This window comes from Bos javanicus, chromosome 9, assembly GCF_032452875.1.
Source record: "Bos javanicus breed banteng chromosome 9, ARS-OSU_banteng_1.0, whole genome shotgun sequence".
Lineage (NCBI taxonomy): Eukaryota > Metazoa > Chordata > Mammalia > Artiodactyla > Bovidae > Bos > Bos javanicus.
The window spans coordinates 98,155,841-98,173,005 of record NC_083876.1 but is presented as its reverse complement, the minus strand read 5'-3'; the positions used below and the strand labels follow the sequence as shown (position 1 = coordinate 98,173,005).

The 17,165-nt window shown below is 39.1% G+C and overlaps 1 protein-coding gene and 1 long non-coding RNA gene across 5 annotated transcripts in view; one reads left to right on the top strand and one right to left on the bottom strand.

The window, feature by feature from the left end:
- PRKN (parkin RBR E3 ubiquitin protein ligase) overlaps positions 1–17,165 on the top strand; it is a 1,237,035-nt gene that overhangs the window by 32,308 nt on the left and 1,187,562 nt on the right. Inside the window, exon 1 of one of the 4 annotated variants that reach the window (XM_061428498.1) lies at positions 7,686–12,394. The exons of the other annotated variants lie outside the window; for them this stretch is intronic. The gene's annotated coding sequence lies outside the window, so the exon portion shown is untranslated. Of the gene's footprint in view, positions 1–7,685; positions 12,395–17,165 lie in introns of those variants that run through there. 4 annotated transcript variants of the gene reach the window in all.
- Positions 1–17,165, bottom strand: part of LOC133254273 (uncharacterized) — a 35,313-nt gene that overhangs the window by 2,224 nt on the left and 15,924 nt on the right. The window contains exon 3 of the long non-coding RNA XR_009738628.1: positions 433–615. This is a non-coding gene — a long non-coding RNA (uncharacterized LOC133254273). The remainder of the gene's footprint in view (positions 1–432; positions 616–17,165) is intronic.

Sequence of the window (17,165 nt, the reverse complement as noted above, 5' to 3'; positions counted from 1 at the left end):
TCTGTATGGTTTCCTGAAGCTGTGATTTCACTTAGAGACCTATGAATGTGTATGTATTTATCAGGTCTTGATGTAAATTGCGCCTCTTACTGTGTTTTGTGATTTTAAAAACTAAAAGCCATTGCTTTAGATGTACATGCTCTTTTCATTGATTTGACCAGTGTTTGGGTCCAGTCTTCCTGAACCTACCACTGACATTTGTCAATACAGTGGTTGTATATTCATTCTTCCTGGCTGTCAGTTCTCATTACTGTGATTTCTTTATAGCATTTTAAACTGTATTTTTAGCTGGGACAAACAAAAAGGATAACTCAATGACTTTAATTTGCAAAAGTTTTTTAGGTATTTATGAAAAGATTCCTTATTTATAATCTGATGCTTTGCACATGTAGAAAATAAATAATATGCCTAGAAAAATAAATAATAACTTACTTTCATCCTGGTGGAGTTCTTTTTGTTTTGAAAGAGGTCAGCTGCAGACATCCAAGGTAAATGACTGTAGTACTGCTGTGGAAGGCTCCATTTTTTGGAACATCATATCCTTCACGAGCAAACTATTCATTGCGGCATGCAGGCATAAATTCAGTGACAAGAGGGACATCTGGTAGTTATTTTCTGTAATCATTGATGAGCAGAACTTAAAATTTGGAATTATCAATAAAGACAAACCCCAGGGTTTTCGAAGATCACTTCACTGTACTTACTCTGACCTGGGGCATTCCATTGGTTTAAAAGCAAAAAACTAAAAACCCCAAGGATGAACATCTGATTCAACATGGTTAGAATCTTAAAGGAACCGGAGAAAGTGAGATGTAGTTATAGAATCAAATTTTTCTCAGTTTCACCTGTTATCTATCATATATTATTATCAATAACTTTATGCATTTACAGATTGTCTGAAAGCCTTTTCTCTGTTAGTCATTGAAACTCTTGTGCCTAGTAACAGAGCAAGTGTCACTGATACAGTGATTTTGGTGGTGGATTTCTATTTATTTTGTAGGGGATATCCTCCCCAAAGTTGATTCAGCCTTCCTAATGAGTAAAAACTATTCCTTTTCCATAATGATCCTTTCTCATGGAGTAAACGGATAGTGCCTTTAAACTAAGAGACAGAGCTCAGTGTGAGACGATGGGCTCTGAAGACGGACGGCTTGCATGTGAATAGCAGCTTCATTATTTGCTAGCTGGGTGTCTGGGCAAATTACTTAAGCATTCTGTGTCTGCTTGATTTTCCTATCTGTGAAATGGAGGTAATAATAACTCCTACTCCATAGGATTGTCATGAGCATTATAGATATATTAATACATGCAAAATGCGTAGAGAGGTACCTGGTGCATAGTAAATCCTTAGTAAAATTGAGGTATTATTTTTAGCTAGAGCAAGGGTTCTTTTTACTGATACACAGAAAGCATAAATTATACTTGAAACTTAAGTTGTATTGGAGTACATTTTTCGAGAAGGAAACGGCAACCCACTCCAGTATTCATGCCTGGATAATCCCATGGACCAAGGAGCCTGGTGGGCTACAATCCACTCAGAATAAAGAGTTCTGACATATGCCATTGGTCTTGAATTGGTGACCACGCTTCCATAGGCACTTGGGCCTGACAGTATCTGGTTTTGATTTTCTATTGTTTTTAAGATGCTTTTAAGAAGCAGGACATTCAGTCATGGGCACAGGCTTTACCTTGTTCTACTTTCTTAAACTCTTTCCTAATTCTCCCTTTTAGACTTCTGAGGTGGGACTGCTATTATTTGAGATGAATTTTATGGAGTGGTTTCCATTTTACCCAGGAGGCCTGAGCGTATTGAGAAAGACCATAAAAGATAGTGTTCCTTTTCCGGGAGACTTGTTTCTTCTCAGTCATAAAGACATTGGGACCCTTCATGTATTTCCTTGATAAATAAATAATGCTGCAACCCAGAAGTTCATGTGTTATGATAGATGTCATAATCCTGCCTGAAAGGCTAGTTTGGACATACTAATTTAGTTTAGAGAACCATGTTTATACCCAGCAGCATTGACCATTTCAATATGGAATAAAGGGAAATGATTTTAAAAGAATTTCTGTGTTAATACAACTCTTAAAACTCTAAAAATGCTCTGCTCTGACTTGGCCAGCTGGCCCCTCTCCATCTGTGGACTACACTGTGACAGGAGTTGGTGGACAGCCAAATAAATGGAGGGCGATTTAATCTCTCCATGGCTTCCCACGGTGGCACAGTGGTAAAGAATCTGCCTGCAATGCAGGAAGCTTGGGTTCAATCCCTGGGTCAGGAAGAGGCCCTGGAGAAGGAAACGGCAACCCACTCCAGTATTCTTGCCTGGAAAATTCCATGGACAGAGGAACTTGGCAGGTTACAGTCCATGGGCTCGCAAAGAGTCGGCCACGATTGAGCACATCAGCACAACACCAGAATAAACAGATGAAGAATGCTGAGTATTTTTAGGGGGAGAGGGGTGGGTGGAGAGGGGCTGTAGTAACTGGAGCTCTTTAACAGGTCTTAATTGTGCATAGATTCATAGAAGTCTTCTTGTTTGACTTGTGCATTGAAGGCCCATTGCTGTTAACTTCTTTCAGTAAGAATGATGCCCTCTGAGTAATGCCCCTGTTGTGAACTAAGAAAGACCTATGAATTATTAATAACCTGCAGGGTTGCAGAGCCCTTGTAGGAATAGAGCAGTGTGCTCTGTACAACAGTTCTGCTCACCTGATCTTGACAAATTAGGAGCATCTAAAACATACTCCTGCTTGTTAATACAAGAAGTGGGGGAAAGGTGACTTGGAAATGCATCAATATTTAGCCCTTTTGTAGAATCTCAAAAGGATAATAGCAGATAGTGTTCCTTCATAAATAACTGTCTCTCCTATCTTGGTGCTTTAGTGTGGTAGGCTAATGCCTTTCTGTCAAGGCAGACTTTATGGCTCAATTTTCGGCTGTACTTCTTGCGAAACAACTAGGAAAAAAAAAAGTAAAAACACAATTATAGAGATGCCTACTCCATAATCATTTATTCCTGTTTATAGAACTTGATTCTTTTCAAGAATATTTTCTGCTGTGTACTAAGCTGATAGGCAACAAGAGCAAATAAAACTCCTTAGAGGAGTAGCAATTGTTTTATCAATAACCCAGCTTATGTGGCAATCTTGACAGGAATATTAGGAGTTGTAGCCACATTGAAATGTGGAATATGTAATGCTGTGCTACACAGGATGGGTTTTACAGCCTTCTAAGGGGACCCTTGGTATTTACTAAAGTAAAGTTAAAATTGAAAACCTTGTCTTATGAAAGAAAAAGATTATTATATATTTATTAACTGGTACTATTGATCTGTTACTCATTTTTACTAGATGGTTATCTAATACTATAGACATTTTTTTCCCCATTTCACTTGAGATATATCACACAAATAGTGAAATGCACAAATCTTATGTGTAAAGCTCAAGGGATTTTTCCATATGCATATACCAACATTCTCACCGCCTGTATCACAAGATACAGGATGTTTCTGACAGTTGTGAGGCCTCCCTCGTGCCTTCTCCCAGTCAGTCCAACACCAAAAGTAACCACCCTCTGACACCTAACACCAGTGGTTGGTTCTCACTGTTCTTGAACTTCATAGAAAAGGAATCATGCATTATGTTTCCTTTATGTCTGATTTCTTTCAGTCAATATTATGTCTGTGAGATTCATCCATACATAAAGCAGTACCATTTGTAATTTAGGTGTTTACCTTATGACTTGATTTTTAATTCAGGCTGTTTACTCAAGTAAAATATTTCTCTTCTGTGAACAGAGTTAATTATAATAAATACCCTGTTCACAGGTATGTGTGCTTCATAACTGTTAGAATCATTACCATAATTATTGTAATCCAAATTTAGCACCAAATAATAAGTGAAGTATTAATATAAGATCCCCAAATGTTCCTTTTCTGTTGTTCTGGCTAATCTAAGAACAATGTGCCCTCCATTGTATAAATTAATAAAACCTTAATATTCCTAGTTCCTTATTGCTGGAGGTTGTAAATTGCCATTCTTGCAGTCATGCTGAGAATCAAATTGCATTTGTGGGCCGGCAACACCCTTGTTAAGCCTTCCAACTGGTATGATAATTAGAGATTCCTGCTAGGTTTGGCCTGTATGAAAAGTAACACAGGTGGGACAATTTGCATACATGTCTTCAGTAACAAATTGTTATCATTTCTTAGAAGACTAATTTTGTGTTTCATATAGATTGTTCAAAATCAGCAGTGTGATTACTCTTTTGTCATTTTAGGTAACATCTGCAAGATGATGACCATGTTAAAAAGAGGCATGGTGCTTTATGAACATTAACTTAAATTTCTCCTGTTTTAGCTCATCTCTAGGAGATAGCGAAGGACAAACTCTGGGAGGTAGTGAAGGACAGGGAAACCTGGCGTGCTGATGTCCATGAGGTCACAAAGAGTCAGACATGACTGAGAGACTGAACAAGAGGCTCATCTCTTTCCCATATGGAAAAAGTAGAAGGAAACTAGCTATTCTTCTAGAAAAGGCTCTTAAGATGTTCTCAGGAATATAGCTTAAGTCATTCTCCACTCAGCTTTACGTCTCTTTGTTTTTATCATATTTTATGAAGGTAAATTAGTCAGTTACAAAGCAATTCCCATGTGCTGCCAAATATTCAGGACCTTCTTTCAGCATTGATTGATTGTAAGTTACTGCTATGGACTGAATTGTCCCACTGTTCTCAAATTCATATGTTGAACCCCAACTCCTTTAGGTGATGGGACATTGGGAGGTAGTTAGCTTTAGTTGAGGTTGTGAGGGTGGGACCCTCAATGTGGGGTTAGTGCCATTATAAAAAGAGACACCAGAAAGCTGGCTTGGTCTGTCTCTTCCTATTACATGAGGACAGTGTTCATAACCAATCATCCAATCAAGATGCTAAAATTACTTCAAATGTTCACTGAAACTTTATAGTATGCATATTTTGTGAGAGAGTCTTCATGGTATCATCATTAGTTATCACAGCAGCACCATGAAGTTGGTGTCATCATCCCCATCTTACAGATGACAGCATTAGTGGTCAGATGTGCAAGCTGCCCAAGGTCCGCATCTAGTCAGTGATGGGATGGATTTGAACATGGGCAGGAGGATATCAGGACCTGATGACTTAACAATATGACAGATGCAATTTATATAAATTACAGATCTTCTTTATTTCCTGTGATAAGTGTATTTATGAAGAATGTCTGAATTCCATTTTTAAGTTACATTTGAAAAGTCCCAGGAAGTTCTGTTTAATGGGACATTTGATAAAGAAATAGTCCATTATTTACATTTCTCACACATCTGTTTGTTGATAATACTTAAGGTATATTTAAAGGGAGGTTATCTTTCTGTGATCTGTCTTTTAATCATAGCTATTTTGTTTTGGTTTTGTTTCAAATAGTTTACCTTATTAACATTGATCAGAGTTTAAAATAAGTAACCTGCTTTTTGGATCACACTCTGTATCATCTCGACAACAACTCCCTTTAAATTTTGCCTTCCTATAGGCCCATTTTCTCCATAAAGAAACAGGTTTCAAGAATCAGCAGAATTGGTCATCAAATCCAGCCCTTCTGACTCCAAATGCTAAACGTGTTTTTCTGGCTGTTTGCCTCTCTAAATAAACACATTTTTAAGCCAGTCATTAAGGTTCATACTTTTTAAGGATTATCCACTGATATTAATTGCTATGGGAATAAAATTCCCAACTCTAAGGAACATTTTGTAAGTTTTAAAAATGTACATAATTTTTGAATTGTGTAGAAAGCTGTGGGGAATTAAAACACTTTTAAATGCAACTCATCTTAATAGTTATAGTTTATGTTAGTTCAATTTCTTTGGCTAAAGAGTTGAGTTTAAAATCTCAAGGGTGAAAAGGCTGAAAAAATCAGAGTATCTTGGCATAGTTCAACAAAGATAATCAGCCTTTTGTAGTGTTCACAATATGTCAGTAAAATGCAGTCTGCATATTTGAAATGAAGTCAGCCTATTAATTTAAAATTGATTGGAACATCTTCATACAATGATGAGGGTAAATCAAGAAAATTAAATAAACATTCTACTGGGAAATGTGTAATATGTAATGGAATACCAGCTGCACAAAATATCACAGTAGATAAAACTTGCATTAATGATTCAGTGAATTGTATTCTTATTGCTTTATACTACTGCATTTTCTGAAAGATATATGTTTTTTTCACTCTTAAGTATTTATCTCCTTAAGTGGTTTTGATGCTAAGAAGTACTGGTTTTTCAGAAGAATTTATTTTTTCGTCCCTTTTAACAGAAAGTTTTAAAACAAAAGAATTTTAAAACATTTCTAAAATTCTCTTTTGATTTCCTCTGTTTCTACCTCCCCAAGACAAGCCATTGCTACAATACACGAATGATTTTTGTTTATTCTCTGGAAAGGCTGCTTGTTGGTGGAATTGTTCTGTTTTAGGGTGAGGTACAATTTGTTTAAGTCTGTAACCCTCTGACATGTGATTTTCTAGTGAATTTATTAGACACCAGAAAAAAAAGTATCCCATTGAAGCTAGCAGAAATATATAAAGTGATGATCAATAGTTCATTTGTTACTGCCCCAGGAGCCAGCCATTTTATAGAGTATTTCACTCTGTAGGGCAGGCTCCATCAGTGGACTGAACTTGCTGGTTTAGCATAAACTAGTCAGAGAGTCTCGCACTTTGAACCCCCACCTTCTCTCTTTGGGGTCGTGCAAATTACCTAGAGCTGCTCTTTCCCATAGGATTTTCTGAGATGATGGAAATGCTTTGTCTGCTGTATGATGCAGTAGCCCCTGGCCACATATGACTACTAAGCAATTGAAATGTAGTTAGTGTGAGTGAGGAACTACATTTTGTGCTTCATTTTGATTAATTTAAATTTAAATGGCTGTCTTTCTCTAGTGACTGCATTCTTGGACAGCACAGCTAAGTTACTCAGTCATGGCTAACTCTTTGCAACCCCATGGACTGCAGGATCCCAGGCTTCCTTGTCCATCACCAATTCCCAGGGCTTGCTCAAATTCATGTCCATTGCATCAGTGATGCCATCCAGCCATCTCATCCTCCGTCGTCCCCTTCTCCTCCCACCTTCAATCTTTTCCAGCGTCAGGGTCTTTACCAATGAGTCAGTTGTTCACATCAGGTGGCCAAAGTATTAGAACTTCAGCTTCAGCATCAGTCCTTCCAATGAATATTCAGGACTGATTTCCTTTAGGATGACTGGTTTGATCTCCTTGCAGTCCAAGGGACCTTCAAGAGTCTTTTCCAACATCACTGTTTAAGAGTATCAATTCTTCAGTGCTCAGCTTTCTTTATAGTTCAACTCTCATATCCATACGTGACTACTGGAAAAACCTATGTTTTACTAGACTGACCTCTGTTCGCAAAGTAGGAATGTCTCTGCTTTTTAATATGCTGTCTAGGTTGCTCATGGCACCCCACTCCAGTACTCTTGCCTGGAAAATCCCACGGACGGAGGAGCCTGGTGGGCTGTAGTCCATGGGGTCTCTAGGAGTCGGATACGACTGAGCGACTTCACTTTCACTTTTCACTTTCATGCATAGGAGAAGGAAATGGCAACCCACTCCAGTGTTCTTGCCTGGAGAATCCCAGGGACGGGGGAGCCTGCTGCCGTCTATGGGGTTGCACAGAGTCGGACACGACTGAAGCGACTTAGTGGCAGCTGGGTTGCTCATAGCTTTTCTTCCAAGGAGCAAGCATATTTTAATTTCATGGCTGCAGTCACTATCTGCAATGATTTTGGAGCCCTAAAAAATCAAGTCTGTCACTGTGTCCCTTGTTTCCCCATATATTTGCCATGAAGTGATGGGACCGGATAGCAGGATCTTAGTTTTCTGTATGTTGAGTTGTAAGCCAACTTTTTCACTATCCTCAAGAGGCTCTTTAGTTCTTCTTTACTTTCTGCCAGAAGGGTGGTGTCATCTGTGTATCTAAGGTTATTAATATTTCTCCAAGAAATCTTGATTCCAGCTTGAGCTTCATCCAGCCAGGCATTTCTCAGTATGTACTCTGCATATTAGTTAAATAAGCAGGTTGCCAATATGCCTTGACATATTGTCTTTCCTAATTTGGAACCAGTGGTCCGTTCCATGTCCAGCTCTAACTGTTACTTCTTGACTTGCATACAAATTTATCAGGAGGCAGCCAGGTAGGGTGGTCTGATATTCCCATCTCTTAAAGAATTTCCCAAGTTTGTTGTGGCCCACACAGTGAAAGACTTTGGTGTAGTCAGTAAGCAGAAGTAGATATTTTTCTGGAACTCTCTTGCTTTTTCGATGATCCAACGGGTTTTGGCAATTTGATCTCTGGTTCCTCTGCATTTTCTAAATCTGGTTTGAACACACAGAAGCCAAGGCTGTTGAAGCCTGGCTTGGAGAATTGTGAGCGTTACTTTGCTAGCGTGTGAGATGAGGGCAATGGTGCGGTAGTTTGCACGTTCTTTGGCATTGCCTTTCTTTGGGATTGGAATGAAAACTGACCTTTTCCGGTCCTGTGGGCACTGCTGAGTTTTCCAACTTTGCTGGCATACTGAGTACAGCACTTTCACAGCATCATCTTTTAGGATTTGCAATAGCTCAGCTGGAATTCCATCACCTCAGTAGCTTTGTTCAACAGCACAGAGTCCACTGGCTTTGTTGGACAGCACAGGCCTGGAATAAATTAGGCTCCTCCCCTTCCCTGCTGGAGAAGCATAAGTCAAGTTCTTTTCCCTGGCTCTCTTATTAAAAATATCAAATAGTTTACATTTAAAAATAACATATGCTAATTAAATGACATTTGTTAAGTATGAGAAAAAAATAAAAGGTATTCTCATCGCCCCAATAAAACTGTTGTTCAAGTTTTTAGTGATAGTGATTTCTTAACAGTGCATTTGATTATATGAGTCATTTTTATTGTAACTGTAATGATGTTCTTTGTACATTTCTATATTTCATTTAAATTCGTTAGGTATTACTGGGTTCATACGTTGTGTTTGCAAGGAGATTTTAATACCCGTATAATGATCCACCAAGTGAACTGAATACATCGTATTTTTACTTCTTGTTGTCATATAGCTGGGATGTTTTCAATATGTTGCATATTATATACAACAGTATATTATATACAGCATATTGTATACAGCAGTATATATAACACTGCTATTGTGCATCTTTCTGTATGAACCTTTCTCCAAGTTTAGAATTAGTTTTTGAGAACATCTCGTTGACTCAGAGAAATGAGATTTACTGGATCAAAGGGAATGAACAGCTTACAGCTGATAAACATGTGTAGTCAGATTCTTTGTCTATAATGTTGTCACATATAAGAATGCACTCAAGACCAACAGTGGACATCCAGTATAGCTTTAAGTTTTCTTCATGACAATTTTATATCATCATCAAATTTTCCAAGTTATATTTATCATATTACTTAAAGATTCAGAAGTCTTACAAGAGAATCTGTGCTTGGTAAATGTCTGCATATTTTGCTGGTGTATTACTCTATGGGCCTCCCAGTAAAGTGGCTGGGAAGTAAAGAATCCCAGTGGTGGCTTAGACAGTAAAGAATCTGCCTGCACTGCAGGAGACCTGGAATCCAGATCTTCAATCCCTCGGTCAGGAAGATCTCCTGGAGGAGGAAATGACAGCCTACTCCAGTATTCTTGCCTGTAGAATTCCATGAACAGAGGAGCCTGGTGGGCTACCACCCATGAGGTTGCAAAGAGTTGGACACAACTGAGTGACTAACACTTACATATTACTTTATCTTCTGCTTTATTATTTTTTGATAGAAGAAAAGGAAATAAGAGTCTTAAGTGCTGTTAAGCAAAGAGGACTCTTCCTTGCTATTTTTAGAGTTGTTCAAAAAACCTGTGAATCTGAGAGGCTGAATAAGAGATTTCCTGTATTTTGCCTGTTTTTTGTAATAACTTTTTATTGTATTTGTCTTTGTCTCTTATGCTTTTGAATAGTATCTACTTGAATGTGAGGCTGGAATATAGTAGTACCTTTTTCAATATTTATCACATTGTGGCTGCTGTGAAAACAATAATAAAGACAATTTAGAAAACTGTTTATATTAAAAATCTCCTGTTGTGCACTGTTAAAAAAATATTTCAGACATAGTGGTCAGAAAATGATGCACTGAAGATTGCTTTAAACAAAGCCAATGGATGTAAACCTGAATTTATGAGAAGAAAAAGAAGTGGTTGTTTATGCTGTTAAAATATTGCCAGTTTATTACCTATACTAGTGAACTTATATTTCAGTTTTTTTAAAAAATGTGTTATAAGCCTTTATGATATTGTCTTTTGTAGTAAGTGAATCTATTGAAATAAACATTTTCCTGAAATACCCTAAGACTAGAAACAGATCTGGTGGTACCTCTAAAAGATAAGCTCCTTACATCTCTCTTATCGATTTATCAAGGTTGCTCTATTGAGTTATAATGGCAGTGGGAATCAAATTTTGCATTTGCTAGCTAGCTTAGATTTGTATGTCAGTAATCTTGATGTAACAACATATATGTGTCTATATACTTAATATTATTTGAAGAAGAAAAGAGAAAGGTGTTGCATTTGATAATTTGGGGAAATAAGAAAAAACTATTTTAATGTGAAAGGCAATAGGATCCAAAGAGAGAAAGAAAACCCTACATGGTAGTGATGAACGTGAAAGTGTTGTTAGTCACTCTGTCATGTCCGAGTCTTTGCAACCCCATGGACTGTAGCCTGCCAGGTTCCTCTGTCCATGTGATTTCCCAGGCCAGAATACTGGAGTGAGTTGCCATTCCCTACTCCAGTGAAAAAGAAATATACTCAAACAGTGATTAGGGAAGGCACCATAAGGAAGAATTTCAAATGTAGACCCTCCAAGTGCTGAGCTCCAGTCCTTAACCCATGGCTTCAACCTTACTAGCATATCCTACTTCAGAATAATCAATTTTGAGGCTTCATGGGTCAGAGGCAAAGTAGGCAGTATACCCAAGGAGTGTCTTACACACCATAGTTTTTGATTGCTGGATGTTGACAGTGGGGCAAAGTATTTGCCCTTTTGAAAAAGGGTAGTAATATCAAATAAATATCAGTCGAGATTTGTCCTAAAACTGTCTTTTGGGATAGTTGAGACAAAATGCTACAGCTTCATCGGTGATGTGGTTACTTAACCTCTGTCAGGGGAGGTATTCTTTAAAATAGCCTTCTTGATTCCAGTAAACTTTTCTTTTTACTTTGTGTTACATGTGGCTTTTAAAAAATATACTTTGGAGATTATTTAATTTAAACCTGTAAAAGTAGCTTTTCAAATCAGCATGTGTTACAATTGCTGGGTTTTTCTGTAACCTGGCTACACTGAGGACATGAAGGTGCATTGCAAGCTTTTGATTTAGTCTTTAGATTTAAACTTAGGTCTCAAATCTACTTTATGGGTGTACATTTTTAGACATATCATTTGTGCCACTGTCTGATAATGTGGATACCATCTACAAGTAGAAGGGTTAGATCAGACGATCTGTAAGATCACTATCAGGTACAAAATAGTTATGACTTCAATCCGTACCAACAACATATACAAAAACTAACTAAAAATGGATCATAGATCTATCTGTAAAGCTTGCAATGGTAAAATCTCGGAGAACATAGAAAACACTCAATGACCTTGAAATAGGCAAAGGTTTCTTAGATTCAACACCAAGAGCATGATCCATAAATAGGTTTTCATCAACACAAAGGACTTCTCTTCTTTAAGAAACACTGTTAAGAGAATGCAAAAACAAGGCAAACTTGGGGAAAAACTTGCTTGCAAACCATCTTTCAGGGAGAGGAGTTGTATTTAGAATAGAGCGTTCCCACAACTCGATAAATAAGAAAACAATCCAGTGAAACATACACAAATGATTTAGACAAATGCTTCACCAGATGATGTATGTGTATACATACATACATATATATGGTAAATGAGTACATGAAAGACGCTCAACGTTATTACTGTTAGAGAAATGCAGATTTAAGCCACAGTGAGATGCCATTCTATATCTGTTAGAATGCATAAAGTTAAAAAGACTGGTTATACCCAGCGTTGGGGAGGACGTGGAACAAACAGCAGTCTCTTGCATGTACACCACAGGAGGCAATGGAAAAATGCAGGAGTGGCCACAGGAAAACCGCTGTGGAGTAGTGATTTGGCCGATTCTTGAAGAGCTAAGTGTGGAGCCACTGCGTGACTCAGCCGTTCCACTCCTGGACATTTACCTGAGATAAACAACAGCGAGTGTCCATACAGAGACTCCTACACAAATGCTGTGGCAACTTTATGTGCAGTGGCCAAAAGCTGAAAATAATCCATCAGCAGGTAAATGGCTAAGGACATTTTGGTATGTCTATGCAATTGAGTACTGTTCAATAATAAGAAGAAGTGAAGTATTTATGCAACAACATGAATGATTTCCAAAATCATTACATGGAAGGAAAGGAATCAGACAAAAGAAAGTATAGACTGTATCGTTTTATTTGTAAGAATTCCCGCAATTACAAAATTCTCTAGAGACAGAGGACAGCTGAGTGATGCCTAGGGATGAGGGTGGGAAGGCAAGAGTTAGTCTGGAAGGGGCAGGAGGGAGGAGTTAGGAAGTAGCAGGAAGAATCTTCTGGGGAGATTCACTCGTTAGGTCGGCAGTGTTAATAGGTTCATGGGTGCATGCGTGTGTTAGTCACTCGGTCGTGTCCGACCTCTTTGAGACCCCTTGGACTGCAGCCTGCCAAGCTCCTCTGTCCATGGGGTTCTCCAGACAAGAATACTGGAGTGAGTTGCCATGCCCTTCTCTAAGGGATCTTCCCGACCCAGGGCTCGAACCCTGGTCTCCTGCATTGTAGGCAGATTCTTCACTGTATGGGCATCCATAGGCCCATACATATCAAGTTGTAAAATTTTATAGTATGCCAGTTATACCTGTCAATAAAGCTTTTTTAAAATGTATTACTTTTAATTTTTTATTTTTACCTAGATAAGCCTTTAAAAAAATTTTTTTTTCAAAGAAATCTGCAAGCTGGACAATACTTTCTAAATCGCTGCAGGCACAGATGTGGATCTGCTTGACAGCTGCATTTCACACTCTGGATCGCTACCCTGGCTTTCTAGTTTGAATCAGTCACTAAGAGTCTGTTTCTGTCCTTGAACTGTCCTTCTCCCCCTGACTTTCCTTTTAAGCTTCTGCACCTCTCCTCTTTGAGCCCCACCTTCTTTTGGTGACGCTGCTCACCTCCATGCGCTCCTGTGGCTGCCGCACATCCTGTTTTGTCTCCTCCACCCGTGGTCAGATTGTGGGGTTGGCTTTAGGCTTTCCAGCATTTCTTCTAGCACATCCTACAGCATCTTTTTATTGGGTGATTCTTTGACACTACATGTGCTGTGTGTTAGACACCATGGAGAGAGAAATTACACATCTACCTCACAGTCTGCCTGTCAGAAACGTTTTACCTTAGTCACAGCTCAAAAAATATTAAGCACAGTCGCTTCCTCTTGTTCCTCTTCATCTGTTTACCAGGAGACCAGTCCTCCACAGGAAAGGAGGACTTCATCACCTCACTGCCCATCCCCTTTCTGCCTTGATTCCTAGGCACTTCTTGTGGGAGCTTCAGACCTTACATTATTGACCTGTCAAAATCCTGGCCAGACGTTTCTACTGCTGCGGTCTGATTTATTATGCCATTTCTCAGAACTGACATCTTAGAAATCTTAAACTTGGCAGGCCCACTCCCTGACAATAAAGTTTTATTTTTTTACCTCCACTATTTCTTCATTTCCAGTAAGCCAGATATCAAAATTCATCCAGACATCTGTTCTCCAGAGCTGTTGCTATCATCACAATCAAATAATCCTTCTTGACACATCCCCTTCTAAAGGCTTCATTTCATTATGGCCAAGGGTGTCTTCTTTGATCCTTCCAGAATTAAACATTCACTGGAACCCACAATTCCCTCATTTCCATAACTTGCAATAAGTGAACACTCTGTTTTGTGTTTCTGTCACTGAAGCTTTCTACTCTATGTATGTAAAGCTCAGACTTCTTCCATCCTCCTCAACCCATCTCAGAGGAAAAACTTTTCTTATATGTTGCTTCATATTAAGTTGTCTCTTTCCCTGCTGATTTGAAAGTCAAGGTTTTTATCATTTCCATAATTGTACATGTGTCTATTGCTGTAGTTTCTAATACAGTAGTCTTTCTGTATATGAGTGGCTACTATATTATTGTGCTTTTATAATACTTTAATATGTGTTAGGTTCTCCTTTCATTATTTCTCTTTTAAAAATAGCTACTCTCAGATGCTTGTTCCAGATGACTTTAGGACAATATTATTAAGCTTCCCAAAATTATATTGCAGTTTTTTGCTAGAATTGTAATTACAAATTAATTAGAGAATGAATGACTTTAACCAAATTATTTCTCTTATCCTGAAACATAATCTCTTGTCTCTATGATGAACGTGTTTACATTTATCTCTTAATATAGCTTGTACTTTGTTTCTCATCGGTTCTGCCTAGTTATTATTTTACGTATTTTATACTCTTTGTTGATAGTATAAGTGGCATTACTGGGGGTTTCCCTCTAACTTTCAGTGCTCTCTGTGTGTGATTTCACCCAGTCCTATGAATTTGATGACCAGCTCTGTGTAGAATGCTTCCAAATCTACAGTCTGACCTACAGTGCCATATTTCTGTTTTTCTTTCCTCACTCCTTTGTGTTGCAGAGATATATCAAATCTCTGTATTTATAAATAAATTCTTGGGCTTCCCTGGTGCTCCAGTGGTTAAGAATCTGCCTTGCAGTGCAATGGACACTGGTTCAGTCCCTGGTCCTGGAGGATCCCACATGTCGGGGAGCACCTAAGCCCATGCACCTCAACTACTGAGTCAGTGCTCCGAAGCCTGTGAGCTGCAGCTAATGAAGCTCACACATGCTAGGCCCTGTGCTCCACAGCAGGAGACACTGCTGCGATGAGGGGCACCGCAACTACCGGTACTCCCTGTTCGCTACAACTGGAGAAAGCCCACGCACAGCAATGAAGACCCACCATGGCCAAAAAAATAAAAATTAGTAAATAAAATCTCAAGTTTTAAAATAAGTAAATTCTTCTTTTTCTGCCACTCCACGCTGCCCTCCCTCTGTATTACCTATCTTAATTTTATCACTGCTCTAGCAAAACAGCATCAACACTGGGAAGCCCCTGTGGTCTGTCTACCAGTTCTTTTGGCTGGGCCTCCGTAGTTTTTCATGTGTCTGTTTCCTTCCTTCCAGCACCACTGTCTGGTCTTGTTCCAGCCTGTGTTGCTTTGTTCTCTGAGTTTGTCAGTGCTTTGGCCTCTGGTCTCTGTTGCCAACTCTAAACCCAATATTCTTTCTAAAACGATCATAATATGTAAGATACTGATGTCATTACTGGCCCAAGATGACTCTCCTTTGCTCCTTACCTGATGAACCCCAAATGGCAAGCCTGCTAGTTAGTGGAGGTGATGGAATTCCAGTGGAGCTATTCCAAATCCTGAAAGATGATGCTGTGAAAGTGCTGCACTCAATATGCCAGCAAATTTGGAAAACTTAGCAGTGGCCACAGGACTGGAAAAGGTCAGTTTTCATTCCAATCCAAAAGAAAGCAATGTCAAAGAATGCTCAAACTACCACACTAATTGCACTCATCTCACACACTAGTAAAGTAATGCTCAAAATTCTCCAAGCCAGGCTTTAGCAATACGTAAACCGTGAACTTCTTGATGTTCAAGCTGGATTTACAAAAGGCAGAGGAACCAGAGGTCAAATTGCCAACATCTGCTGGATCATCAAAAAAGCAAGAGAGTTCCAGAAAAATATCTATTTCTGCTTTATTGACTATGCCAAACTCTTTGACTGTGTGGGTCACCATAAACTGTGGAAAATTCTGAAAGAGATGGGCATACCAGACCACCTGACCTGCCTCTTGAGAAACCTATATGCAGATCAGGAAGCAACAGTTAGAACTGGATATGGAACAACAGACTGTTTCTAAATAGGAAAAGGAGTACGTCAAGGCTGTATATTGTCACCCTGCTTATTTAACTTCTATGCAGAGTACATCATGAGAAATGCTGGACTGGAAGAAGCACAAGCTGGAATCAAGATTGCCAGAAGAAATATCAGTAACCTCAGATCTGCAGATGACACCACCCTTATGGCAGAAAGTGAAGAGAAACTCAAAAGCCTCTTGATGAAAGTGAAAGAGGAGAGTGAAAAAGTTGGCTTAAAGCTCAACATTCAGAAAACGAAGATCATGGCATCTGGTCCCATCACTTCATGGGAAATGGATGGGGAAACAGTGGAAACAGTGTCAGACTTTATTTTTCTGGGCTCTAAAATCACTGCAGATGGTGACTGCAGCCATGAAATTAAAAGACGCTTACTCCTTGGAAGAAAAGTTATGACCAACCTAGATAGCATATTCAAAAGCAGTGACATTACTTTGCCAACTAAGGTCTGTCTAGTCAAGGCTATGGTTTTTCCTGTGGTCATGTATGGATGTGAGAATTGGACTGTGAAGAAAGCTGAGCACCGAAGAATTGACGCTTTTGAACTGTGGTGTTGGAGAAGACTCTTGAGAGTCCCTTGGACTGCAAGGAGATCCAACCAGTCCATTCTAAAAGAGATCGGTCCTGGGTGTTCTTTGGAAGGAATGATGCTAAAGCTGAAACTCCAATACTTTGGCCACCTCATGCAAAGTGTTGACTCATTGGAAAAGACTCTGATGCTGGGAGGGATTGGGGGCAGGAAGAGAAGGGGACGTCAGAGGATGAGATGGCTGGATGGCATCACCAACTCGATGGACGTGAGTTTGAGTGAACTCCGGGAGTTGGTGATGGACAGGGAGGCCTGGCGTGCTGCGTGCGATTCATGGGGTTTCTAAGAGTCGGACACGACTGAGAGACTGAACTAAACTGAACTGAACGCACAAAATCCTTCAGAAATTGACCCCAGCACAATATTGTATTTTGTTTTAGGTCACCCTCTACCAACATCTTATCGTTCATTTTCCAGCCCCTATCTGCATGTTTATTTCCAACTCTCAGTTTCTTGACTTCTGTGCTCAATTTTGCC